The following is a 27,612-nucleotide window of genomic DNA, read 5'->3' as shown; positions in this document are numbered from 1 at the left end:
CAGAGGGCGGGAGCGGCACTTTTAGATGTGGACACTGTCAATTCTGCCCATGGATCAGGGAGGGCCGTGGTTGTCCCCTCCCGAGAGGAGGCTTCCATAAACTAAAAGGATACGCCGATTGCACCACAACGGGCATTGTGTACCTAGCCATGTGCCGTTGTGGTGCCTTTTATATAGGTAAAACTAAACGCCCATTCGCTAGGAGGATACAGGACCACCTGTACTACTTGGATGCAGGGCTACTGTATACTCCTATCTGCAAACATGTGGGCCTACGACATAGTTACGATCCTAATTTCGTGTCCTTCTTCGCCCTTGAGGTTATACCTGAGCCAGAGAGGGGCGGGAACGTTGATAAAATGATTCTGCAGCGTGAGGCCAGGTGGATATATAACCAACGGGCAACCAGTCCACCTGGCCTCAACACTGCACTTGCATTCAACCCCTTTCTATGACATCATACACTCCTATCAACACTGAGCATATGTATCATTTATTATATCGTGTTTTAATAATACCCATCTGTCTAATTCACAAGCGGAATTAGAGATGTGATTTCCATTACTGCTCTGTCTTCTGTTACTGTAAGAAGGCTTACGCCTATCCTTACCTGCCATTGAGGTACACAACATCACATATATCTATGTAATTTATAATCATCCACACTTGTAGTTTACCAACAACTGTAATAGGTGAATTTTAGACTTGTCACTTAACTAATGGGCTTTTATCGAGTGACACTTTACTGGCCAGGTCCACTAAGTGACACTATCTCCCATTAAGGATAAACTGAATAAGTAAACTGATCATATTGTTTCTTTCATTTCTCCATTGTTTCTTACTTTTCTAATAATTGCTCTTCCATGCATATGTATGAAAAACTTCTTTGTGCATATTGTACTTTGCTGTTGTTAAAGCATATGTCTATTACTAATGTAAGATATCCGGTCCCTTTGGACCGGTATGTATGTATGTATTTTTTATCATTTGCTGTTTTTTCTTTTTTGTCTTGCACCATTCCTTAGCACCTCCACTGTTGCCCGGCTATGATTGCTTTGTAGTAGGAGGACTCGGTTGTCCCTGCCCAGGGGGTGGAGCTCCCTCTCTTTCCGCCCCCAGCTGCCCATCACGCCAATGGCGTAATATGGGCAATGCGTGCGCACCACGTTAGGTGGAACGCGGCTGCGTCCGCTCTCCGGGTGCGCGCGCAATATGACAGGGACTTCCGGACCGGCGGCAATGCCGGAGGTCACCGCTGACCTTATTGCTTCCGGTGGGGCCATAGTATTTAAAGATGGAGGCACTGATGCTGTCTGTCTGACACATCTTGCGGCCATCCATCGCAAACGGGCGGACGCCCGAATCCTTATTAGGAAATATCCTTGCGGGCTTTGTCTTTTTCTTCCCCCCGGCCCCCCCGTCTCGCTATATCTCAACCTTTAAGGGTAAGTTTGTTTATTTCGGATATACCATTCCTTTACTCTCATACGGAGTTAGGTTTTGACCCTGGGGGTGACCCATGTTCTTAGCTGTTTTTGCTTTATGTTTTTGCTTCCTGCTGTGCATTTTTGGCCTTTGCCTTGTGGGTATATACATATATGTACCTAATCTTAAAGGGAACGTTGTGCTGGGCCCCTGCATTATCAACACTATAACTAATACTTAACACACTAATATTGGGCATAATATATTGGATACTACAGCTCTGTCACTGACTAACTATTGACAGTGTAGCTTGATCTACCATTGACCCTTGGTGTTTCTTATGGGTGTACTGTTTTTAATTTCAGCAGTGGTTCCCTACGCACAATACCCTGAATGTATGGCCCAGGTCTCCTACTGGCACTGTCTCTCTGGGATCTGGCACCCAGTGACATTTCATACCGGCCGGCTTTGCGGGTGTTGTCTATTGAATGGTGATTTTAATCTCTAGTCTCGGAATTATAGTAGGTGAGCGATTTTCTGTTATAATTGATACCTGTTAGGATCTGATATTTTACTTTATGACCTAAAACTGTTTATTGTTTACACAGTGTAAATGCATTAACTGCATCGTGTCTAGCCCTGATGAAGCGAAATTACTTTTGCGAAACATGTTGGCTCTAGTCACGCACGAATTTTGGATGTCACTACTGGATAATTATATGTCTATATCTGTATTGTTTATATCTTTTTATATTGTTTCTCAATAAATATTATTATATTTTAGCTGATTGTTTATATGCTCATCTACGCAACTCAGCTACCTTTTCCTTAAAATCCCACTTTTTGAGGAGTGTTATTGCCCAGCCCTTCCCTCTCCCTCCCCCATTTTTCCCCCCCCTCCCCCTCCTCGCTTTTCCCATCTTGACCGGCCCAGAAATTTACAACAGGTGCAAAATTTCTCCTATCAGGAAAAGAAGAATTAAAGAGTCTGCAATGATCAGATATTTAGTCTCCTTGAACTGGCAGTCCACCTTGATAATTATATAAAAAAGGTAACACTCTTTCCAGATCTTGTAGTTTCATTTGGGCACCCAGACATGTTAACTGAAGCCTGGAAGCTTATTTGTATATCAAATAAGGATGCTTCATTGCCACAGCTTTTGTCCTACAATACCACATTTAATGTTGGTGACTTCTACCTATCAACATTTGTAATGAGAAACATCACTTTAATTGGTGACCTGATTTTTCCTGTTGCTTTTCTTCTACATGAGAGAAAATTCAAAGCATGCCATAAAGAATTTTTATGTGACCTTTTAAACTGTTTGAATGGGAACATGATTAAATGCTTTCCCTTTGTTATGGATAGAGAACGGGGTACTGCTGAGCCTCTCCAGACTTATTTTCCTAATATACCTCATTTTTACTGCGTAAACCATATTTTGAGAGACACAAGTTCCTGGATAAGGAAACATGGTGGAAACAAAGATGATTTAAAAGTGCTAAAGGAAAACATAAAACAGCTGATTGACGCAGAAACACTTTCAGTGTTTAACCATCTCTACAGTTTGTTCACACTAAAATGGAGCAAACAATTCATGGACTATTTTGATAGAAATCTAAAGGATTTCATCTCCAATTATTCAGCAAAGTTCTTAACTTCAAAATTTGCCACCTTCGTGAAGGATAAGAAGGAAACAAACAATATCAGCGAAAGTTTCAATAAAGTTATCAAAAACCAAACAGATTGGAAAGAACTGCCTATTGATGTGCTCATTTTGCCAATGTTTTATATGCAGTGCTAAAACCTGCATGAATTTGAAAGAGCACTCTGTGGACTGGGAAACTATGAAGTAAAAAAAGAGTTTTCACACCTCAGAAGAGTGGTAGGTGTATTGTTAATGGCCCTTTACCCAGTTGACACTATAATTGATATCAAAAGTTCCGATCCTCAGCCAGTGAAAGGATTGGAAAAGGGGAAACAATATCGAATGAGCCAAAGATCAGTGGCAAAGTACTGCATTGAATCTGGTGGTATTACCCTCTGTCCACAGTCCTCAGCATTTGTTGTATGTAGTATTTTTGGAAGAACACATGCAGTAAAACTTCTTCCTGAACCTGCTGTTTGTTCTTGTCCCAGCACAGGGCTGTGCTATCATATTATAGCAGCGCAAATGTCGGCTGGATGGAAGGAGGTAGTGGACCAGCAAACATACTCATTATCTATGCTTTGCAAGAAAAAACCAGGTCAATCCAAAAGATCAGGAAGGAACCTTGCAAAGGGGATTATGATATTGAGCCAGCACCCGATTAATTTGTTTCATGTACACCTGAGAAAGGACATTCCCAACAGAGAAGTTCTGGAGATCAGGTATCTCAATCAAATGTAAAGCAGATTTTGATATTTCTGACATTAGCATTGAAATCCAGCCAAAACACTCTACACCAAAAAATGAAAAAAAACTCAAGGAAATGAAATGGATGGATCCAATGAATTGTTTCCATGGGATGTGCTAACAGCAGATTTGGATAGCAGACTGTTCGATACAGTTAAAAAAAAAATATTATTCAAACACTGGATCCTGGACAGTGGCTTTGTGACGAAGCTATACAGAATTTTATCTGTCAGAGAAATCTCACAGAAAATGTTTTGCCGTCTCCCACCTTAATTTATCAGAGTATGGTCAGAGGCGCAGCAAACATTTTATATAACTTTCTAGGTAAATATGTTGCCTTAAATAAAGATGTTCTCTTGCTTCCATTCAACACAGATGCTTGGGGCTCTGGACAACACTGGTGCCTTTCTGTCATCGTTTTTAACACCAAAGAAGTCATTATTTTAGATTCCATCAAACAAAAAGAAAGAGCAAAAGAACATGCTGACATTGTTTTATCAATTGCTGCTGCATGTTATCAGTTAGCAAACATATCTTTTGCCAGAGAGGAATGGACAGTATACCTGTGTGAAGATGCAGTGCAACAAAACAATAGTTTTGACTGTGGAGTCTACACTGTATTGTATATAGTAATCGTGTTCGCAAATGGATTGTATTTAATGTGGCACAAAACAAACCATGCAACTGCAAAAGACAGAAGGTTAAGAGATGCAACAATGGTTCACATAGCAAAAAACACAAAGCACTTCTACAGATGAACATGAATGCCACTGTCATTGAGAAACCATTGGCTAACTACATAACCTGTCTCGTACACAAGGACAGCAGCACATGGTCCAGGTGTGCACAGAATACATGCCCTGGGACTTTCACCCCCACTGAATGCATGATTTTATGTTGCAATTGTCGCCAATGGTATCATGCATCTTGCCTGTTACAAAAAGCTGCAAAATTCCCCAAAGTACTACATAAGTCAGCAGTTCTCAGGATAAAAGGGTCCTGCTGCTGCTCCTTACTAGAGCACTTTTTCCCTGACTTCCATATTTACTGTCATTTCCAAGAACAAAGATAGGGTCCAAAGTAATTTCATATTTTCAATATGAGATCTTGAAAAAGGTTCTATACATATCAATACAGCTTAGCTGTTATATTAAATGTTCCTTTTGTCTGAAGCAAATAACAACAATATATTCTCTTTGCTATACATTTATCTTGGTACATATCTTGAATTATTTTTTGTATTGCAGTTTATGAGTGTTAATTACAAATGTTATTGAATGTTTGTAATAAAAGTGGCAAAAGTATAATCTGCTTACTTGTCTTTATGTATACAGTATATAGTTAATTTTCTGAATAAAATAATACAGTGTATATATATATATATATATATATATATATATATATATATATATATATATATATACACACACACATATATATATACACACATACTTCTTTTAAGATTTCATCCAATGTGGACCTCCTCAATTTTCCAACATCAAAAAAATTGAAGATGCAATCCCGATCTTTGTTGTTCATCAAGCTGCATGTGTGCTTGATGAAGAACATTGTTATGTTCGAAACTGTGCAGTCGCTTATCTCAGATTACCTGTAATGTATATGAATATTTGAAGTAAAGAGAACATTGCAAAGATCGGGATTGCAGCTTCAATTTTTATACATAAACTGTCTTAAATAAAGGCAAAGACTTTAAATGAGGCTGTTGACTCAGAAGGAATACATGTCCCTTTAAAGTGGTTGTATACCTTTTTTGTTAACTTTTACCTACAGGTAAGCCTATAATAAGGCTTATCTGTAGGTAAAAAAAAATATCTCCTAAACCTGTACGGTTTAGGAGATATTCCCCTCGCAATGAGCCGCTGAATGCAGCGGCGCATGCGCACAGGGGATTCTCGGCTGACAGCCCGGCAAACTCCGGAGCTTGCAGGACTGAAGTCTCCCGCGTGCACGCGCGGGAGTGACGTCATCGCGGCTCCGGCCACTCACAGCGCCGGAGCTGCGATAGCCGGAAGACACGCCAAGGGGAGATGTCAGTTCCCTCGGCGTGGACAGAATGAGATGCCGGCGCCTCGTTCTAAAGTAAGTATCTCATAATGAGCTAGTATGTGGTGCATACTAGCTCATTATGCCTTTTCCTTTGCAGGTATAGGAAAAAAAAAAAAAAAAACGCGGGTATACAACCGCTTTAACTTGCTATATCTTTCAGGTTTGCCTGCAAAAGAGTTGATATGCATTCTACTCTGCCAGGGCTCAAAATTTCAAGTCCTGAGCTACTAGCCAGGCCTCAAGGGTTACTCACCACCAGTTGCCCCACCAACCCTTACCCTGCCCCGCCCCTAATTCTGCCCTCATAAATTATCTTATGAAATGACACTTAAATGTTTTATGCAGAATTAAGTTATAAAAATAAATATTAACAACTTTATCCATGCCCACCAATGCAGCCCGCGTTCCCAGCCTACCTGTGCAGGGGAAGAGAGAGAGAGCAGCCACCCAGATGATTAGAGCGCCGGTAACATAACAGCTTTCATTTCAATAGCTGTGTGTTCCACGCTGCGCGCCGTCACATACAGCCCCTCCCCACCTTGTCCAGGGAACTTTGACAGATCACTCGTCCCAGGATTGGATGGGTGATCTGTTTATCAAAGTCCCTGGACAAAGAGGAGGGGCTGTATGTGACAGCGCGTGGTGGGGAACACACAGCTATTGAAATGAAAGCGGTTATGTTACCGGCGCTCAGATTATGCGGGAGGTGGCTCCAATTTATCTTCCCCTCTGATCTCTGGGAGAAAGGCTCCCATACAGCCTGCCTGCCGGTGGTGATTGCGCCCCCCCCCCCCCCCCCCCCCCCCAGACAGCCCACACCTGCCAGCCCTCAAAAATGCAAGCAGGTGAGTGGAATTTTTGAGGGCTGCTCTAGGGGCACTTCCTTCTTTCATTCCTTAGAAAACAATTATAATCCAATTACTCTCGATTTTAAATATTGCCACTGAACTTGGAGAGTATGTCTGCTAAGGATTTATTTGGTATTGATAGGGTAAATGGAAAAGCTATTTATCAAACATTTAGTTATGATTATCAAAACATGTATTCTGATTAACCAGATATATTATATGACTATCATAGTTGTATCCAGTATAACAGCTGTTTTTGGTTGTGGTCAAAGGCATTCACACCTTCAGCTGTGAAAAGGTTTATCTCTGATTTCCCACAGAGTTTGGGAAGTGACATGTATATGTTAATTGACCATCTGTTTAGCAATGTAAATAACCAACAATTAAATCAGGACTTCAAAGAGACTTACAAGGTAGCCCCCACCTTTGTATAGAGTATTAAATGAAGTTATGCTCCCAGCCTCAGTTAGAACAATCATATTGAATGTCACCAGGTCACATCTTGCTTCCCATTATAATCTATGGGCATTCCTTTCTATCATTTATCTGTCATTCCATAGAAATAATCTCAATCTTTCAATCTGTTACTCTACTTGAGGAACACCTGTGGGAAAGAATAAATTGCTATATCTCTCAGATTAGCCATTAGATTACAATTGTTTATATTTTGCTACTCATTATAATCTAAGGGTATTCCTTTAGGTCATTCACCTTTTGTCATTCCATAGAAAACAATAATAATCCCGCTTCATCTCAATATTAAACATTGCCACTAAACATGGAGAGAATGTCTTCTAAAGATTGATCTGATATGTCGAATGGTTCTGAGCCCAGGTCACATTTTGCTTCCCATTATACTCTATGGGTATTCCCTTCTGTTATTCACTTTTGTCATGCCATAGAAAACAATAATAGTCCCGCATAATCATAATATTAAACATGGCCAATGATATTTAAAAGTAGATTTGCTAAGGATTCATTTGATATGTCTAAAGATTCTGTCACTAATTGAAATAATTTGATTCTATTATTCTCTATGAGCATTCCATTTTATTCCATTATTCCTCATGGGCATTCCCTTCAGTCATTCACCTTTGTCATCCCATAGAAAACAATAATAATCACACATCATCACTGAACATAGAGATTATGTCTGCTAAAGATTGATCTGATATGACCAATGGTTCTGACTCCAGGTCCCATCTTGCTTCCCATTATATTCAATGGGGATTCCCTTCTGTCATTTCAATGGAAAACAATAATAATCACACTTCATCTCAATATTAAACATTGTCACTGAACATAGAGAGTATGTCTACTAAGTATTGATCTGATATGTTATATGGTTTTGACTCCAGGTCACATCTTGCTTCCCATTATACTCTATGGGCATTCCTTTCTATCATTTGTCATTCCATAGAAAACAGTTGTAATCCCAAATAATCTCAATTTTATAATCTGGTCTGCTACTCTACATGAGGAACACCTGTGGGAAAGGTGAAATTGCTATGTCTCTAAGATCTGCGTGAAAATGAGTTTATGTTTTGCTTCCCATTATATTCCCTTCTGTCGTTCACCTTTTATGCCATAGAAAACAATAATAATCCCACCTAATCTCAACATTAAACATGGCCACTGATATTTAAAAGTAGGTTTGCAAAAAAGAAATTTGATATGTCTAAAGACTCTGGGGGTTATTTACGAAAGGCAAATCCACTTTGCACCACAAGTGCAAAGCGCACTTGAAATTGCACTGAAAGTGCACTTGGAAGTGCAGTCGCTGTAAATCTGAGGGGCAGATCTGAAATGAGGGGAAGCTCTGCTGATTTTATCATCCAATCATGTGCAAGCTAAAATGCTGTTTTTTATTTTCCTTGCATGTCCCCCTTGGATCTACAGCGACTGCACTTCACTTCCAAGTGTAGTTTGTACTTGTAGTGCAAAGTGGACTTGACTTTCGGAAATAACCCCCTCTGTCACTACTTAAATTTCTTTTTTCCATTATTGTCTATGGGCATTCCTTTTAGTATGTCCGTAAACAACTGCATATGTATAGCATGTAGTGGTGGAAAAGAAGGGAGAATTCCCAAATGTGTTGCTGTGGTGGGATTGTGCAAAGAAACAAATAGCAGTCTTTTTCCAAAGAGTGTGCAGAGCCAGAGCAAGAGAGAAAAGAGTGAAGAGAGACTCGTGCAGAGATTGCACCTTCTTTATCAATTTAAGAGGTGTGGTGTGGAGGTGACGAAAGAATTGGAGGAGATAAAGGAAGAGGGAAGTAAAAGGAGAAAGGGAAAAAGATAATGTTTAATGCAAAAGTGTGTGAAATGGAGGAGGGGGAACAGTGCTCCAGATTTTTCCTTCAAGAAACTGTTTGTGATGTCAGGGGAGGAGGAGGTAGAAGGTGAAAGGATGATGGAGGAGGTGGTAACATTCTATAAATATTTATATGGTGTGCAGAAGGAGGTGCCCGAGGAGGAACTGGCGGATTATTGTGCTGTTGTGGGTGAGGAGGAGGTGCAAAGTTTGCTTGACACAGTGTCTGAAAAAGAAGTATAGAGGGTTCTAAGGTGCATGCAAAAGGGACAAAACACCTGGGAGAGTTGGCCTCCCTGTGGAGGTTTACGTTAAATTTTGGCCTCTACTGAAGGAACATTTGGTGGAGGTAGTGAGGTATTGCATTGAGTAGGGGACGGTTTCACCTTCCATGAGAGAGGGGGTGATTACTCATTTTCAAGAAGGGGGACAGAAAGGAGGAGAAGAACTGGCATCCCATCACCCTGCTGAACGCAGATTACAAGTTGGTGGCAAAATTGCTGGTAAGCAGGTTAAGTAATGTGGTTGATAAAATGATAGGGGACTGGCAGGTCTGTACCATACCAGGATGCAGAATAACTGACATTCTTGTATTGGTAAGAGTCATTGTCTACTATGCACAGATAAACATGTCTCTAAGCCCTGATGGGCATAGGCCTAGAGAAGGCATTCAACAAGGCGCCTTGTCTTTGTTTATGTCTCCATAGAAACTGCTTCTTTCTGCTAGTTGCTGCCATAAGTGTGGAAGAGCCCTCCCATTTTTGCCATTTCCATCAATGCTGGACTTTAAGAGACATTTATTCCCTTGAAGCCCTGAGCGCCCTTACCATCCTCTTTATACTGTATCTGCATATTGTTTGAAGCATCTCAGTTAGGTTGCTGCACAGGTCTCCTATAGTCTTTTATATATATATATATATATATATATATATATATATATATATATATATATATACACATATCTATCTCTTTTAATAATTTTAATATATCATCCCTATGTCATTATGTAATATTTAATATTTCCCATGGTTTTTTATCATTAGCGTTCCACACATATTGTCTCTCTTTTATCACATTTATTCTCATATACCTTTATTTTTTCTTTATGGATTTCTTATCAGAAATAGACTTTTAAATATTCCAAAATAAATGAACTTCTAGCCATCTTTCCCAAAGGCTTTTTTACATCCATCCCCCCACTTCTCTCATCCTGAATACAAATCCCTTTGCTCACTGTTTTATAGATTAGAGAAACTAATCATCTCTGCCAATCAACAGTGGTGGGATGAATTTTTTTTCTCCTTAAATATCTATCAGCCCATATCACCCCAAGGGGCTTGAGGATCCTAAAGTCTTGTTCCTTTTTGGATTCTGAATCACAAAAGGAATGGTCTTCTATATCAGAATTTTGTACCAATAAATGGATTAAAATCATTGCTACCCAGAGACATGTTAGATATGAACAATCCATACATCAGGTACATACGTTATCGCAGATTTCAGAACTGACTTCCCATCTACCCTACATATGGCTGTCCACCATCACCAAAAAAAACTCATAGGAGGGAAGATACCCTCATTAAACTAAAGCTTGGGAAATTCAGTAGGGATCTGAGAGATTACAGCAGCAATAGAATTTTTTCTTGGAAACGTAGATCAATCCATGATCTACCATCTCATATGGAGATCAATCCATTCGCCACTGTTGTCCCTCGCAAAATAACTTCTGTTCAGAAAACATCCATTTCTACACCTTCCCAGTCTACTACCTCACACAAGTAAAAAAAATGACCATTCCTCCTTCTGTATCACCAGCAATGTTATCCACTGACTGTTCAGATCCTGACAAGTTAGAACACAAAGTCTCTTCCACAGCTTCAGATGTTTCAGGTGTTTCCTCTTTGACTATTTGTTCATCTATGTCTACTAATACTCATAAAGAGGTCTCTCCCCTGGATGCCCCTCCCTTGACCATTTGCCTACCCCCACCATGCACCTATTGATACTCCTAAAGATGTTTCGGCCAGCACAGTATCCAATTCCATCATTAACCACTTGCTTACTGGGCACTTAAACCCCCTTCCTATCCAGACCAATTTTTCAGCTTTCAATTCTCTCACACTTTGACAATTACTCAGTCATGCAACACTGTACACAAATGATTTTTTTGTCCTTTTTTCATACAAATAGAGCTTTATTTTGGTGGTATTTGATCACCTCTGGGTTTTTTATTTTTTGCGCTATAAATGAAAAAAGACTGAAAATTTTGAAAAACAAATTTTTCTTAATTTCTGTGATAAAATTTTGCAAATTAGTCATTTTTCTTCAAACATTTTGGCCACAATTTATACTGCTACATATCTTTGGTAAAAATAACCAAAAATTTGTGGAAATTGTTTGGTCTGTGTGAAAGTTTTAGAGTCTACAAGCTATGGTGCAAATCATAAAAAAAATTATCACATCTGATGTACTGGTGGCCTATCTCATTTCCTAAGACCCTAACAAGCCAGGAAAGTACAAATGCCCCCCAAATAACCCCTTTTTGGAATGTAGACATTTCAATGTATTTAGTTAGAGGCATGGTGAGTTATTTGAAGTTGTATTTTTTTCCCACAATTCTTTGCAAAATTGTTTTTTTTTTTTTTTTTTTTCCCCACAAAATTGCCATTGTAATAGCTTATTTCTCTCACATGGCATGTGTATACCACAAATGACACCCCAAAATACATTCTGATACTCCTCCTGAGTATTACGATACCACATGTGTGGGACTTTTTCACCGCCTGGCCACATACAGAGGCCCAACATGCATGGAGCACCATCAGGTGTTCTAGGAGCATAAATTACACATCACATTTCTCATCCACCTATTACACTTTTGAAGCCCCTGGAGCACCAGGACAATGGAAACACCCACAAAATGACCCCATTTTGGAAAGCTAACACCCAAACGTATAATCTATGAGGCATTATGAGTCTTTTGAATGGTTCATTTTTTTCCAGAAGTTTTTGAAAAATGTGGAAAAAAAATGAAAACGCATTTTTTTTTTTTACACAAAGTTGTCCGTTTATAAGATATTTCCAACACATAGCATTTGGATAGCAAAAATGACACCCCAAAATACATTCTGCTACTCCTCCTGAGTATGGCGATACCACATGGGTGAGACTTCTACACAGCCTGGCCACATACAGAGATCCAACATGCAAGGAACACCGTCAGGTGTTCCAGGGACACAGCATGCACATACCAAGAATTACACCCCAAAATACATTATGCTGAGCAAAGCGTAAACAAAAGATTACCTGTGGTTGTAGTAGCGCAGTTGTACACAGGAGGATAGCACTGGTCCAGGCAGCAGGCAGGGACTTGGTCAGCAGCGGCAAACACAATTGTCCAGGCAGCAGGCAGTGTTACTGTCCATATAAAGTCCATGGTCAGTGCAGGCAGAGATATTGTCCGCAGTGCCAAAAATATTGGTCCTGGTAGTAGGCAGGTCCATGTGGTGTGGTCAGTGCGACAGGCAGAGGCATGAGGGCAGTAAGTCCTACAGGCAGAATAGGGCCTCGTTCAGGACAGAATAGGGACAGGGGTAGAGGCTTCTCCTACCCAAATCTCTTTGAAGCCTCCAGACCCTAATCTAGGATTGAGAAAACAAAAAAAATTGTTTTCTTCATCCAGAAAAATAATTCTGGAGCCCCTCACATATGTGAGACCCCTGTGTTGAATCCCACTAGTCCAGTATCAGGGTACAAGATCAGTCCAAGAGGCAGGCAAATATCATGATCAAACAGTCCAAAGTCAGTTCCAGATCAGGCAGAGGTATGTACAGAATCGTTAGGCAGAAGCGTGGTCAAATAACAAGCCAGGGTCAGTTACAGAGGAGTAAAGTAGAAAAAAAGAAAAAACGACTCCTGCGCACAGGTGGATCACCATATAAATGGTACGTCAACACAGGCCTTGCTGCCCTCAAGGATGGGGAATCCTAGTAGAAACCGAAAGAAAAAAGGAACAGGGGCTCACCAGCCTTGTGCATTAACTTTTAAAACATTTATTGAATAAAAATAGTAAAAAGAAACAACTCACAAGCAATTGGTGGAGGAGGCACAACATAAAAGTGCACCGACAAACAGCATGCGACTTAGGATGAGCGAAACCTTCCAAGGATCGTGGAGGAACGCACAGGCATCACAATCAGCTAACGCGTTTCGAAGGGAATGTCCCTTCTTCGTCAGAGCTATGCAGTGAACTCTCCTTCAGCAGTCCCCATTTACAAGTGCCTGAGTGTCAGTGAAACAAGGATGAGATATGGGGCTCCTCCCCCTCAGAAAATCCCTCCCTCCTGTGCCCTCCAATCATACGGGCAAAACTCCAATTAGTATACAGAGAATAATAAGATAAATAATAAATATAATAAGTGTAATAAATATAATAAAATGGAGGCAAGCTGGGCCATTGGTAATGGATCGTGGCGCACTGTGCACACAGAATGCAGAGACGACAATAGCATGAAGTTTATCAAACATACCAGATATAGACCATAGTGAGCAGTAATAACCATGGTGGGTGGGAATCTCCCACTTTAAAAATCACCAGTCGCATCAAAAAATATACAAGAGTATAAGGATATGAAAATAGAAATGTAAATAAAAATGTGTATAAGAAATACCTACAGTATTATCTCAGGGGGTCAATGCATGTGGAGCGCCTCCGTATCGAGTGCACAGCGGGCCGGTGGCTGCAGCGTGGCTATGTCGAAGTGGAAGGCACGCCGATGTGTTTGCGTTCCAAGCTAGGGAAAGGGGGCAGGATCCACATCGCCTCTTCCGCATCTCGCACAGCCCACTGCCAACATGAGCGGCGGAAGACAGCCCAGCGATGTGCAACTGGGGGCGGGACCAGCATGTTAAAGGCCGTCTGCTCACTAGAGCTATTCTAATGTCAGTCCAAGCTAGCAGCTGCCCCACAAGCAGCGGCCCACACAGATAAAAACACCAAATAGCCTCCAACAGGAGAGCAAAGGGCCCCTAGAAACTAATAATGTATATACCAAGTGGTAAAGTAATGATGATGATAATGGTATTTATATCATTATTATTAAGTAATAAAATTGAATTAAATAAAAGGCTGAGATATTAGTAGATATATACTAATGATGAAATAAAAATGGTGAAATTTGTACTACTAGTAATGTATATAATATAGTAATGATACTAAACTGATAGTTCTTCGTGAAATAAAATGAATAGTACATATGATATATATAATATATATAAAATATATTATAATAAAAAAGGTAAGTACTCCCTCTCTCCAGTTGCTATGTGCAATAGATGGTTGTGAAAGGGACTATAAAATCGATAACAAAACAATACATGTGTTTTACAAATAAACGATTCTCTTCTGAATCCTGCTCTGGTACACACATTTTTTTTGCCGTTGTTGGCCTGTTCGTTTGGGAGGGATTTTATCGGGAAAGTGGCGCTCGGAGAGTCGACTTAGAACATCTGATTGGATATTTTCTGGGGGGCCGTTCGGGAATATAAGGGCAGTGAAAACTTCCTCCTGGTAGCCAAGGAAGCATTTGGGGTTTTGGGTGGAGTTACGATAAATGACATATGAATTGTAGATGGCCAAATGAAAAAAATAAATTGTGACTTTCTTATACCAATGGTATGTCCGTCTTGTAGCAAGGTACGGTTCCAGCATCTGGTCATTCAAGTCGACTCCCCCCATAAACAAATTATAAATGCATTTAGGTTTCTGTATGGGGCCATTTCTTCTGGGGATTTCCATGAAGGTATCATTGTGGATTGAAGACAACATGTACACATCTCTTTTGTCTCTCCACTTCACTGCCAAAATCTCGTTGTTTCGTAGACTTGCCGTTTCTCCTTTTCGCAATTTCTTATTGACCAGACTTTGAGGAAAGCCCTTCCGGTTCTTTTTTACGGTACCACATGCAGGCGTCTTCTTCCGATGAAGGTTGTGGAACAGGGGCAGAGATGTGTATAAGTTGTCTACATACAGGTGGTAGCCTTTCTCCAGTAGGGGGTATGTGAGGTCCCAAACAATTTTCCCGCTTGATCCCAAGTAGTCTGGGCAATTAGGGGGTTGCAGCTGGGTGTCCTTCCCTTCATACACTTTGAAGGCATACATGTAACCTGTGACTCGGTCACATAATTTGTATACCTTCACCCCATAGCGGGCCCTTTTACTAGGAATATATTGTTTTATCTTAAGCCTGCCACTAAACTTAACAAGGGACTCATCCACACATGTTTTGGTCCGGGGTAAACAGTAGGGGGAATAGTGCACAAAAATAATTTAAAAGTGGCCGAATTTTGAAAGGTCTGTCATAGTTTGGGTCATTTCGGGGAGGGCACTGGGTATTGTCATTGAAATGAAGAAACCTCAATATCATGAGGTATCTGTTTCTGGGCATTACCTTGGAGAATACTGGCATGTGGTGGAGGGGGTGGGTTGACCAATAGGACAAAGTGTTTTTTTTGTGAGTCCCATATTAAATGTGAGCCCTAAAAAAACCTTCAACTCCTCCACTGTTAGGTCTCTCCACTCATAGGGACGGGCATAGTAGGACGTTGGATTATTCAAAATAAATTGCTGTGCATAAAGGTTGCACTGGGCCACAATATTTGACAGCAGGTCCTCGGTAAAAATTAAATTTAAAAAATCTATTGGGGAAAAATTCTCCGTGTTCACCTGGACTCCTGGCTGGGCAGTGATAGGGGGAATGTTGGCTTCTCCTGAATTAGGAGGAAGCCACAAGGGGTTCTACAGGGCATAGGGAAGGCTGGCATGGGTCCTTGGCCTTTCTTGCCGAGGCACTGCAGTGCTGGTGGATGGCACTGCGGTGCTGGTAGATGCCACTGCCTCCCCACCAGTAAGCCTTCGTTTGGCGGGCCGAATATCTTCCTCCTCTGAGTCACTCAGTGTTCCACTACTGAGGACTGGCTCATAATTTATGTCCGAGTCAGAATAGGAGTCGGAAAGGGAATCTGAAAAAGAGAGCTCCCCGTTGCTCTCGTCAGCCTGGGACAGTATTTGGTACGCCTCCTCGGCGGAAAAGCTTCTTTTGGACATGGTTGCTAAGCCTGCACTGATGGGCACTGATGAGGCTACACTGATGAGCACAGATGGACACTGAGGTGGCACAGAGGGGCACTGATGAGGTGGAACAGATGTGCACTGATGAGGTGGAACAGATGTGCACTGATAGTTACATAGTTAGTCAGGTTGAAAAAAGACAAGTCCATCCAGTTCAACCTTAAAAACAATAAATAAAATAAAAAAATATTGTACAATCCAATATACCCAATTGTATACCCTCAGTTGATCCAGAGGAAGGCAAAAAACCCCAGCAGAGCATGCTCCAATTTGCTACAGCAGGGGAAAAAATTCCTTCCTGATCCCCCAAGAGGCAATCGGTTTTTCCCTGGATCAACTTTACCTATAAATGTTAGTACCCAGTTATATTATGTACATTTAGGAAAGTATCCAGGCCTTTCTTAAAGCAATCTACTGAGCTGGCCAGAACCACCTCTGTCGGGAGTCTATTCCACATTTTCACAGCTCTTACTGTGAAGAAACCTTCGCGTATTTGGAGATGAAATCTCTTTTCCTCTAGATGTAAAGAGTACCCCCGTGTCCTCTGGGTTGACCGTAAAGAGAATAACTCAACACCAAGATCACTATATGGACCCCTTATATATTTGAACATGTTGATCATATCCCCCCTTATTCTCCTCTTCTCAAGAGTGAATAAATTCAGTTCCTCTAATCTTTCCTCATAGCTGAGCTCCTCCATGCCTCTTATCAGTTTGGTTGCCCTTCTCTGCACTTTCTCCAGTTCCCCGATATCCTTTTTGAGAAATGGTGCCCAAAACTGAACTGCATATTTCAGATGAGGTCTTACTAATGATTTGTGGAGGGGCAAAATTATATCTCTCTCTCTAGAGTCCATACCTCTCTTAATACAAGAAAGGACTTTTCTCACTTTGGAAACCGCAGCTTGGCATTGCATGCTATTATTGAGCTTATGATCTACCAAAACCCCCAGATCCTTCACCACGGATTCCCCCAGTTGTACTCCCTCTAGCATGTATGATGCATGCATATTCTTAGCCCCCAAGTGCATAACTTCACATTTATCAACATTAAACCTCATCTGGCACATAGTCACCCAATCAGACAGTGCATTGAGGTTGGCTTGTAAATTGGAGACATCCTGTAAGGACGTTATTCCACTCCATAGCCTGGTGTCATCTGCAAAGATAGAAATGTTACTTTTGATCCCAGTCCCTATATCATTTATAAAGATATTAAAAAGTAAGGGTCCCAGCACTGAACCTTGGGGTACACCACTGATAACCTTAGACCATTCAGAGTAAGAATCATTAACCACTACTCTCTGAATTCTGTTTTTTAGCCAGTTTTCTATCCATTTACAAACTGATATTTCCAAGCTGATGAGGTGGCACTGGTGGGCACTAATGAGGTAGCACAGATGTGCACTGATGAGGTGGCACAGATGGGCACTGATGGGACGGCACAGATGGGCACTGATGGGACAGCACAGATGGGCACTGATGAGACAGCACAGATGGGCACTGATGAGGTGGCACAGGTGGGCACTGATCACCGCTGGGTAGATAGGTGGGCACAGATTGGCACAGGTGTGCACCATACTGATGGGGCACTGTATAAACGTTATTGAAAACTCACAGATCGCTGACAGTTTCTCTCTCTCCTCACACGTTGTCTCTGTGTGAGGAGAGAGAGCCGGCAATGAGAGATGATCTCAAATGTTTACATTTGAGATCATCGCTCATTGCCCATGGCGATCGCGCTGTAAATGGCCGCTGTGATTGGCCATTTACAGCGATCTGTGATTGGCTGTGTCCAAGTGACACGGCCAACACAGAATTTCCCCGTTGCGCGCATGGGGAGCGAGGAAAGGGGAGGCCGTTATATGACAGCCTCCCGGGAATTGACATCCGCGCTGTAGCCATCATTTGGCTACGGCCGGATGTCAGGCGGTTAATGTAGATAGAGTATCCCCTATTCCACCAGTATCTTTTGGCCCTAACTCTCTTCTTGTGATGCCTACTACAACTATTCACCCCTCTGACTCCACTGCGGTACCTTTTTTAGCATTCGACTCCCCTCGGGCCAAACCTAGAAGAAAATACGAAGGCAAGGTTGTCGAGGTGGAAGAGGTAAATTCAAACCTAGATCTCAGCAAAAAGAGTACTGTCAAGATCTTTAACCTCTCTAGGCACACCCTAACTAAAGAAGAGACTTCTTCGAGTCGAGGCCTAAATTTCACACCATCCGTCCAGCCCAATCTTTTTCTTCTTTTTAAGGATTTGAACAAATTTATCCGCCGCCTCACTCTCAAAAGATTTTTTAATATCCAGTCCAACAAACATCAGTCCAACACTGACTCCCAGATAGTTGATATCCCATGTAACAATACTTATACCGATATCGATTCAGACGATTCTGACCATTTTAGAAAAATTATATAGCCATCCTTCCACTCACTCTCTTTGTATAGATAACTCCGATATAGATTATTCTTTATACACACAGCACCTCACAAACTTCCCCACCTATCCGAAACACCGCTTTTAGACCTACCTCTGTCTTTTACCCTACCCATTCTAAAGGCTCGTGCCTTCTGTCGTATTGTTCATGCTGAAATACAAGATTTTTGTTTGTCACGGAACGTCCCACACTCCGCTTGAGTGCTTCCATCAGTATACCGCTTCCTAAGTTCTGGAACACGAGTCCAATGGATCTGGCTATAGGAACCCCAAGAACTAGACAACACCAGTCTTGGAGTACATCAGAACTAACTCTTTATTTGAGATCTCACACCCATTTATACAGCAGGCTGACTCAAGGCTAACCTAATTAACATGAGCTAATTTACTAAAAAATTTACCCAGACCAGATGACAGACTTGTGGGCACCGAGCTTCACACAGTAGTATAAACACAATAGCTGGAGCTAATTACAATTAACAATTCAAACAACAATCTCCCCCTTCCTCAGCCTAGACCATTCGTCTCCTAGCCAGTGCTGGTGGCTAATGTGATCAGCTCATTCAATTAACACACATTACCATAAACATCAACACAGGGTTAATTAGAACAAACAACAATGAGTTGAATACCCTTAGAACCTAGACTAAACTTATATACATTAAACACATTATAGCTGACATCAGACAGGTGAGTGGAGTTGATGACATTAGCATGTTCTCACACTATGAGCCCCAACAGTATGGCACAGTCACTATTGCTACTATGGCAAATACAGGGTCCCCAGAGTCTGTGTTTTGGGGGGACATGGAGCTGAATCCAAAATAACACCGTCCCCAGGCATACAGCTCACAGAGAGCACCATTTCCCCAAATGCCAGGGCCCATAATCTGTTGGCAAGAGGCTAGCGTTCAGTCCCCTCCAATAGCCTCTGTCTCGGGTGAGTCTGTCACAGTGTTATTCGGCTAAGAACAAAAATAACAAAAACAAGGCCTTCTCCAATCTTACGAAAGGTGAAAAAAGCGCTCTTGACACTTTAACGAACAATTTCGATCTTGTCTTCAAGAGTGCTGATAAAGGAGGGGGCATAGTCATACAAAATAGGATTGATTATGTTACAGAAGCTATTCGACTTTTATCTGATGATAACACATACATTAAATTGAATAAAGATCCACTGCCTTTTTTCACCCTTGAAGCCACCTCTCTTGTTAGGGAAGCATTGAGTGATCATATTATCACGCAACAAGAAGCGTCATTTTTAGTTAAGGAAGTCCACTTTACCCCATACCTTTATCACCTGCCTAAGGTGCATAAAGATCTCAATAACCCTCCTGGACGACCCATTGTTGCAGCGATGGGCAGTGTTAGTAGTGGTTTTTCACAATACATAGACCAGTTTCTCCAACCACTCGCCCAATCCCTCCAGTCCTATATCAGAGATGGCATTCACCTATTAGAGTTTTTGTCCACGTACTCGTGGGAGCCGAGCTATCACTGAGTCTTCCCTAGATGTACAATCATTATACACCTCTATATACCACATGATGTGGGTCTCAATGCTCTACAATTCTTTTTATGCCAGGATCCTATGTTAAATTCCAGACAAGCTTCTTTCATTGTCAAGGCTACCTCCTTCTGCTTGACCCATAATTATTTCAAGTTTGAAAATGATTTTTTCCTTCAAATAAACGGGACAGCTATGGGGGCGCATTTTGCTCCTTCATATGCCAACCTCACTATGGGTCATTGGGAACACCTTTACATATGGCACAATAACCCCTTTTCCTCTCACATCGTCTTTTATGGTCGTTACATAGACGATGTGATCATTATCTAGGATGGTAGTGCATCTATGGTCTCAGACTTTGTTACATATTGTAACAATAACAATATGGGTCTCAAGTTTACTTCTGTCATAGATAAGAATAGATTGGCTTTTTTAGATCTTGAACTTTTTTCGGTTGGTAAGAACATACATGCAAAAAATTATACCAAACCGACAGCTGGTAACTCGTTTCTTCATTATAACAGCTGCCATCACCCTCAATGGCTCAATAATGTCCCTAAAAACCAGTTTTGTCAGTTGAAAAAGAACTGTACCTTAAGTGAGGACTATGATAATCAGAGTGAAATCCTAAAAGAAAAATTCCTTGATAAAAGGTTTCCCAGCCAATCTTGTTGAAACGGCTTACTCTCAATATAAGAAATCATCCTCTTCGGTAGGTCCTTCCTCCCGTGCCAAGGCTCAGAATAATAATCTACGTTTTATTACTCAGTTTCATTCTCGATACAGACAGATGGAAAATATTGTAAAAAAACATTGGCCGTTATTGCTTCAAGATGAACATCTTTCCTCTGCCCTGCCTGACAAACCCCACTTTGCTTATAGGAAAGCGCCTAATATTAAAAGCAAGGTAGCACCCAGCAAACTAAAAGTGAAGCCTCCGCCCCCTGGCCAACATATACCTACATTTTTAGCCATCTCTGGGATGTACCAATGTCGCAAACCTCTTTGAAAAACCAGTCGGTTTGTGACGCATGGCCAGAAAGATTTCCATGTAAAAGGAAAAACATACCAGATAAAGGACTTTCATACCTGTTCTTCTGATCATGTTGTCTACTGCCTTACATGCCCTTGTGGCCTTTTTTATGTAGGGCGAACCATTCGGCCATTGTGAAAACGTTTTGGCGAACATCATAGTTTTATTACCGGTGGACTAGACAATCATAGTGTCCCTAAACACTACCTTCAATATCATAAAAAATCTACAGATGGTCTCAGGGTTTGGGTTATTGAAGCTATGCCTAGAGACCTCCCAACAGCCAAGCGATATAGAAGATTGTGTCATAGTGAAATGTATTGGATCTTTTTATTAAACGTTTTGGCCCCTGGAGGGTTAAATGAGGACTTTGAAGTCAGTGCCATAATTTAAGACCCCGTATAATGTTTACCATAGCTATTTATTACATGTGATGCTACATATTTAGTACACATATCGATGACATGCACATCTTCAGCATATACATGCATGTATGCTTATACACAGGCTGACGTGTATATCTATAATACTATGTATGGCATTCCATCACCTTACATTATTCATTCATATATATCTATTTTATTTATTGTCTCCTTTCCACACATAAAATATATATTTATATATATATATATATTACACACATACATACATACACACACACACACACACACACACACATACATATATACATACACACACACACACACACACACACACGTTTTTATTATTTTTCCACAAATCCCATATGTTTTTTTTTTTATGTTCAGCTGTATCAACAAACACCTAAATATCTTATATTCTCTATCCTTTCAAACATTCTTTTTCTTTTAAGAACGTTATTTTAATCATTGTTTAGTATGTATTTCCTGTTTCTCCTTATTGTTCCCGCCCACTGCCATCCCATTGCTAGTATATATATTGTGCACAGTCCCCTGATGGTCATAGGTTGAAGAAGGAACCAGTGAGCGTTCCGAAATGCGCCCCTTCTTGATGACCACATCCGCCCAGCGCTGCGGTCCAGGCTGGTTTGCTGTCTCTTTTGATTGACACCACTTCCAGGCTTTTTTCTCCTCTCTTTGGATGACGTCAGTTCCACCGGCGCTTCAGCGTCCAAGACACTCTGCTGCTGACTGACGCTGTACTTGTCATCAAGCCTGAGGACTCCCTCCAGCCGTGACCCCTTCCAATGCTATATACTGCAATTTCATGATGTGCCGCTTTTATCATCCCATCCTGTGTTTTTAGTCCCATAGGGGATAATAAAGTATGTAAACTTCTGCACTTATAGGCGCCTTGTCTTTGTTTATGTCTCCATAGAAACTGCTTCTTTCTGCTAGTTGCTGCCATAAGTGTGGAAGAGCCCTCCCATTTTTGCCATTTCCATCAATACTGGACTTTAAGAGACATTTATTCCCTTGAAGCCCTGAGACCATCCTCTTTTTATACTATATTCAACAAGGTCTCACATGCTTACCTGTCCAGGGTGCCCAATGAGATGGGTTTGCCGACACCTTTTCTGAGAACCCTGAAGGGACTGTATTCTGGGATTGAGAGCCAGGTGTTGGTGAATGGGAACCTATCTGAAGTTTTTCCCGTGTGGCAGGTGGTGAGGCAGGCGTGTACCCTATCCCCCATAATATTTATTTGTGCCATCGAGCCTCTACTGAGACATGTACAAGAGAATAAGAGTTTCAAAGGGATCTTTGTGCCTGGAAGTGGTGGGAGTTATGTGAAGTCTGTAGGCTATATGGACGATATAACCTTTTTATGTTCTTTTGAGAGAGATGCAAAAAGAGCTGTACTGCAGCTGAGCCTATTTGAAAGCATGTCGGGGCTCAGTATTAACTGGCAGAAGAGTCAAGCCTGTGTGCTAAGCAGGACATGTGAAATGACAGGGATAAAGGTGAAACAGGCAGACACTCTGGTGATTATGGGCACATATTTTCAGAGGGACCTGTTAAAGCAGGTTAACGCTGCCAAGACGGTGGAGAAGATATCTAATAAATTGGATTTCTGGAAAGTAAGGCGCCTAACCTTGACAGGGAAGGTCCTTATAGTTAAATCAGTTATTTTGCTGTTATTATTATTATACATTGGATCAGTATTTCCCCCTAGCGTGAGATGGACCCAGAAGGTAGCACAAATGCTTTTTGTGTTTTTTTGGGGCTACAAGATGGAGAGAGTGGAGCTGGGGATAGTGTTGATGAGTACTGAGCATGGTGGATATGGATTTACAGATGTAGGTGTCTTCATGTCCATGCATATGTGGCTGACGCACTATAAGGTGTTTGTGAGTGGGGGCATTAAGGCTCACCTTATGAGATATCTGGCGGGATGGTCATTGGTAAAATGGGGTTGGTGCAAGCGAGATCTTTTGAAGCTCACAGCTCTAGTGGCCCCCTTTTTTTATTCCAGGTTGGATGAGTTTAAGAAATATAAGTTGGAAGAGCTAGGAGTAGGGGCTGTTGGGAAGGCCAGCCTGGTCAAATGGCTACGGAAGGAGGAGGTCAGATCCAATATCTTTGGTCTGGGGCCTAGACAGACACGTGCTGGAAGAGATTTTCAACTAAAGAAGTGTCTGACAGAAGGAAATAGCATGGATGGCCTTCCATGGGGTGTTGATGACCAAAAGTTTCTTTAAGTCAATGGTTTTGGCAAGAGAAGAAAGTTGCCCAAGAGAGGGCTGTGAAGAAACAGGGTCGGCTCAACATGGGCTGTATGGGTAGTTTTTTGCCAGGAAAGTCCAGAGGAAATTGATATGCTTTATGGAAGAAGTGTTAACGTTCTGATTTTTTTGGGGGTTGGTGGAGGGTGATAAAGCTAAAGAAAGAAGATTACTGATTGTGGTGAGCATTCTGAAAGCAGTGTTGTGGGGTGCCAGGTGTTGGGAGGTGCGAAGGAGGGGGATTGTGTTAACTTGTTTTTTGCTAGGCTTTATGTGGTGTTGTTGGTGGATAGGAGGTGGATGGGGGAGGTGAAGGCAGATATGTATTGGGGGTGGGGAAGGTGGAAGGGTGGGGTTGAAATGCAATATATGTTGTTGTATATATGTATTTGTATGTTTCTTTTTTTTAATTTTGGAAAAAAAAAGCCTAGATGATGTGTGAAGCATGATGCTTGAAAGAATCCAGGTGTGGTACTCATTGTAAGAAAAGCAATGTGCTATAGAACTGATGGGCAAAAAAAAAAAAAAAATCTGTTCTTATCAGTTTAATATCTGATATGGATTTTTAGAACAGGGAGATGGAAGAAGAGCTTGCTCTGTCCACTCTACTCATCGACCTGGTATTGCAGTACCTCCAGGACCAGTGCACCCCTCTCTTATGCAGTTTCCAAAATCAGAATGAATAAAAAAAAAAAAAATCCTTTTGCTTGCTCACTCGCGATGTTGCTTTTGCTCACAAGCTGTTAATTCTCACAATTGACTTGCATTTAACCCCTGTGTGTATTGGTGTTCTTGCTTCCTGTCGGTTTCTTGGCCTGTCTCTCTCCGTCTCTCCTCATTCCATAGTTTTTGGTCAGGAAGCAGCAGGTGAAGTGGCAGTTGCAAGAAGCCAAACCTAGCAAGTCAGTAAGTAGACACATTTCGACAAGACAGCTAGTGTGCTTTATTATAAGCTCCATACATTGTTTTCCTTGGATATTTTCTTCTTTTTGCAAGTCATGAAGTCATATCATTTTAGTAAGTAAAGTACACAAGTTTCGACAAGACAGCTAGTGTTCTATCCATTTTCAAGGCCCAAAATGAAGCCTTAACTGCCAGTGTCAGTTTAGAGAGTCATTTTGAATGGGGCCGACTACATTTCTGTCTCTTGCTGCAGCTAGCTAAAAGTCAGTTCTTTCAATTGGTAATTTTTATATTGAAACAGACAAAGATACCCAAAGTAATAGTGCCAAAATTTTAAGAGTCTGGTTCTTGGAAAATGGCGAAAATATCATAAACTGGGACGCACTCCTGGGAAGGATGAAAAAGATATTAGACTTTTGGAAATTGAAAACTCTTACGATCGAAGGAAAAATATTAATTATAAAGCAAGTTATTTTACCAATCATTTTGTACTTGGCAATGATCTTTTTTCCACCAGTTCTAATCTTGAAGATGGTAATCAAGAGTTGTTTTAATTTCTTTTGGAGAGTAAAAAGAAGAGATTTACAAGCCCACAAGTAAAGGAGGCAAAGGTTTTCCGGATATAAGGATGTTTTTATATACAAAATACTTGTCATACATTCTTAATAAATTACTAAATCAAGATTGATGGTTAAACACCTCTCTCAAGTACCAACTAAGCTTTTTTATGAAGAGATAAATGGACGGACTTGGACCAACGAACACCTGTGAGATGGACCACTTCTGAAAATTACATTATCATAGAACGGATTTTTAGAGATTTTAAACTGGTGGATATTGATGTGAATATTGTAAAGGATTATAAAAAATTAAAAAAACTTTTGGAAGAAAGATGCATACTTACCCCAATCAAAAATTTTGCATATAAAACTAAAAAAGTTTGGGAAATGTCAGCCTGTACACTTCTATCCAACGAACAAAAAAAATTTAGCCTGGAGCGCTATAAGAGAAATATTACCAAGAGGTTTTCAATACAGCCGAGGACTAATTAAAAACTCACATTGTGTAAAAGGAATGCTGCTTCTTTTGGAATTGTAGCTATGCTCCGAAAGTGTGGAAGAAAGTTGGACCAATAATCAAAGAACTGAGTATGTTAAGAAAATTTAATTAGGGAGCAGTGTGCTATGGATTGGGAATACCTTAAAAAGATCTCAAGAAAATATGGCTACTAATCAATTCAATCAAACTTGCGCTTTGGAAAATAAGGAACATTCATTTATTTAAAAGAGAAGTAATTTTAGTAGATGGATGTGTTAGATTAGGGTTAAGTTATCTATACACTTATTACTTCAAAGATGTAAAACCTTTTGGTGAAGAACATTCAGAGACATTTTGGAAGTTTGAACTCTGGAATAACATGGTAAAATGAGTACAAAAGTTTTAAAATTCAAAAATATTAGAGTTTAGATATACAGTGGGGACGGAAAGTATTCAGACCCCCTAAAATTTTTCACTCTTTGTTATATTGCAGCCATTTGCTGAAATCATTTAAGTTCTTTTTTTTTCCTCATTAATGTACACACAGCACCCCATATTGACATAAAACCACAGAATTGTTGACATTTTTGCAAATTTATTAAAAAAGAAAAACTGAAATATCACATGGTCCCAAGTATTCAGACCCTTTGCTGTGACACTCATATTTAACTCAGGTGCTGTCGATTTCTGCTGATCATCCTTGAGATGGTTCTACACCTTCATTTGAGTCCAGCTGTGTTTGATTATACTGATTGGACTTGATTAGGAAAGCCACACACCTGTCTATATAAGAAGACCTTACAGCTCACAGTGTATGCCAGAGCAAATGAGAATCATGAGGTCAACGGAAATGCCTGAAGAGCTCAGAGACAGAACTGTGGCAAGGCACAGATCTGGCCATGGTTACAAAAAAAATTTATGCTGCACTTAAGGTTCCTAAGAGCACAGTGGCCTCCAAAATCCTTAAATGGAAGACGTTTGGGATGACCAGAACCCTTCCTAGAGTTGGCCGTCCGGCTAAACTGAGCTATCGGGGGAGAAGAGCCTTGGTGAGAGAGGTAAAGAAAAACCCAAAGATCACTGTGGCTGAGCTCCAGAGATGCAGTCGGGAGATGGGAGAAAGTTGTAGAAAGTCAACCATCACTGCAGCCCTCCACCAGTCAGGGCTTTATGGCAGAGCGGCCCGACGGAAGCCTCTCTTCAGTGCAAGACACATGAAAGCCCGCATGGAATTTGCTAAAAAAAACACCCGAAGGACTCCAAGATGGTGATAAATAGGATTCTCTGGTCTGATGAGACCAAGATAGAACTTTTTGGCCTTAATTCTAAATGATAGGTGTGGAGATAACCAGGCACTGCTCATCACCTGTCCAATACAGCCCCAACAGTAAAGCATGGTGGTGGCAGCATCATGCTGTGGGGGTGTTTTTCAGCTGCAGGGACAGGACGACTGGTTGCAATCGAGGGAAAGATGAATGCGGCCAAGTACAGGGATATCCTGGACAAAAACCTTCTCCAGAGTGCTCAGGATCTCAGACTGGGCCGAAGGTTTACCTTCCAACAATACAATGACCCTAAGCACACAGCTAAAATAACAAAGGAGTGGCTTCACAACAACTCAGTGACTGTTCTTGAATGGCCCAGCCAGAACCCAATTGTGCATCTCTGGAGAGACCTAAAAATGGCTGTCCACCAACCTTTACTATCCAACTTGACAGAACTGGAGAGGATCTGCAAGGAGGAATGGCAGAGGATCCCCAAATCTAGGTGTGAAAAACTTGTTGCATCTTTCCCAAAAAGACTCATGGCTGTATTAGATCAAAAGGGTGCTTCTATTAACCTCC

At 41.0% G+C, this 27,612-nt stretch overlaps 1 pseudogene; it reads left to right on the top strand.

Annotated features, from left to right (window-relative positions):
- Window positions 1-24,326: 24,326 nt before the first annotated feature.
- LOC141141884 (U2 spliceosomal RNA) lies at window positions 24,327-24,481 on the top strand (annotated as a pseudogene).
- The last annotated feature ends 3,131 nt before the right edge of the window (window positions 24,482-27,612 follow it).

This window comes from Aquarana catesbeiana, linkage group LG04 (genome assembly GCF_042186555.1).
Source record: "Aquarana catesbeiana isolate 2022-GZ linkage group LG04, ASM4218655v1, whole genome shotgun sequence".
Taxonomy (NCBI): domain Eukaryota; kingdom Metazoa; phylum Chordata; class Amphibia; order Anura; family Ranidae; genus Aquarana; species Aquarana catesbeiana.
Note: the sequence above shows the minus strand (reverse complement) of the source record. Positions and strands in the feature narration are given on the sequence as shown.